The following is a 2,365-nucleotide window of genomic DNA, read 5'->3' on the forward strand; positions in this document are numbered from 1 at the left end:
GATTCGGATAGTGAAATCCACTATCCGAAAGGATCGGATATCCGAAAGGTTTTGAACACCCCTACTTCCAACATTGTTTGTGACTTTATTCTTATTGTAATATTTGACCTTATGTTTGATATGCTTCCTAAAATCTTAAATATATTCTGTGCTTCATTTCTAGGTTTGGCTAGTGGCAATCGTTGATAGACGTTAAATCCAATAATTCAAGAGAATAATCAGGAAAAATGGCAGCTTTAGTAGCAACCCGTTTTCTTTTTCTTGTTGGAGATACACTATCCGTCAAAAAACTCCCAAAGATTTCAAAACCTGCTTCATTTCACACAAGTCTGTATGCATTGAACCGATTTGGTAGAACAAATGGCCCGTTAACTCTAAAAAGCCTTGGATTCAAGAACGAGGACGAACCAACAACAAGGATTGAGAAAAATAAGGTTAGGCAAACGGTTTCCACTCTTCAAGTCATCAACGATCGGCTCGAAGAAGTCAAAACCAAGAAAGTTAAAGTCAAACCACAAGCCATTGCTTTTGAAAACCCAGTCCAGATCGAATCCGCCCGTTTTCCGCCAAATCATTTTCCGAACTTGGCCTTCCCCCGTTGCTCATCGAGGCACTAGAAAGGGAAGGTTTCAATGTCCCAACCGATGTCCAGTCAGCATCCATCCCAACAATCCGTAACAACCATGATGTCGTGATTCAATCATACACGGGGTCTGGGAAAACATTGGCCTATGTTCTTCCAATACTCTCGGAAGTGGGCCCACTAACGGGCTCACCCGTAAACAAAGAATCTGGAAAGAAAACTGATATTGAAGCGGTGATTATCGCACCTTCACGAGAGCTCGGTATGCAGATTGTGAGAGAGATTGGGAAGTTACTCGGCCAGATAATAAAAAATTCGTTCAACAACTTGTCGGTGGTGCAAACAGGTCCCGACAAGAAGAAGCGTTAAGAAAAAATAAGCCCCTTATCGTTGTTGGAACACCCGGGAGAATTGCAGAAATTAGCTCTGCGGGTAAGCTTCACACACACGGATGTCGGTTCCTAGTTTTGGATGAAATTGATCAGCTTTTATCGTTTAATTTCCGAGAAGACATGCATTGAATAGTTGAGCACGTTGGGAAGCAACCCAATTTGGGCCCGACCCGAAACTCAGAAACCGCAGTCAAGAAACGGGTCGAGAGGCAAACGATCATGGTGTCTGCAACGGTCCCATTTGCAGTGATAAGAGCAGCCAGGAGTTGGGGTCGAGACCCGTTACTCGTGCAGGCTAAAAAAGTGGACCCGCTTGAATCCGTCTCTCGACCACCTGGGTCCGTTAACCTGTCACCTGGACCCAACCCGGGTTCGGATTTGCAGCAGAGTAGTGGGGTTTTAGAGAGTCTACCACCATCTTTAAAACATTATTATTGTGTTTCAAGAATGCAACATAAAGTTGACACCTTGAGAAGATGTGTACACGCGCTTGATGCAAAAACCGTTATTGTGTTCATGAATCACACCCGACAGTTAAAAGATGCGGTTTTTAAGCTGCAAGCTCGCGGGATGGCTGCAGAAGAGTTGCATGGTGATCTTGGTAAGCTTTCAAGATCCACAATCTTGAAGAAATTCAAGAACGGTGAAATTCGGGTTTTGGTAACAAACGAGTTATCGGCTAGAGGTTTAGATGTGTCAAACTGTGATCTTGTGGTTAATGTGGACTTGCCTACTGACTCGGTTCACTATGCACATCGGGCGGGAAGGACGGGCCGGCTTGTTCGGAAGGGTTCGGTGGTTACTATTTGCGAGGAGTCAGAGGTTTTTGTGGTGAAGAAGCTTCAAAGGCAACTTGGGGTTGGGTTCCAGTGTTGTGAGTTTGTGGAGGGTAAACTTGTTATCCAGGAAGAGAAGTAGAGGTGGTTTTGTTTTAGACATTTTTTATTAGTATTTTGATTATCAGACGCCTCTGATACTATAGTTTTTGTTTATCTATTACTAAATGGTTGTATGTAATAATATTAGACTAGTTATCCAATATTAATATTTATGATATGCTGCAGTCATTAAAAACTTGACTTAACTAAATTATGACTATAAGAAATGTAAGCATTTGGCATTTAAAAGTGAGCTGATCTTTAATAAACAACCAAAGCATAATTGAAATTCAAGAATAAACATTTGATTCTATTGATGTAGAGAAGGATTACAACTGAGGATTCATAAACACTAAAACAAGATTGGATTATAGAAAAGAGCATTCACATATCTAATAATTTACATAACTTTAATGTTTCCTTCTATCCCGCTTATATCATGAATCAAGATCTTAGGCTCTGTTTAACTCATTAGACCATTTGACTGGGTTGATCTGTCTCGGTTCTATTCA

The 2,365-nt window shown here is 41.2% G+C and overlaps 1 pseudogene; it reads left to right on the top strand.

Annotated features, from left to right (window-relative positions):
- Positions 1-215: 215 nt before the first annotated feature.
- LOC143607519 (DEAD-box ATP-dependent RNA helicase 47, mitochondrial-like) lies at positions 216-1,979 on the top strand (annotated as a pseudogene).
- Positions 1,980-2,365: the final 386 nt, after the last annotated feature.

This window comes from Bidens hawaiensis, unplaced genomic scaffold (genome assembly GCF_021521415.1).
Source record: "Bidens hawaiensis isolate Kalapana, Puna unplaced genomic scaffold, B.hawaiensis_p1.1 tig00083210_1, whole genome shotgun sequence".
NCBI lineage: Eukaryota > Viridiplantae > Streptophyta > Magnoliopsida > Asterales > Asteraceae > Bidens > Bidens hawaiensis.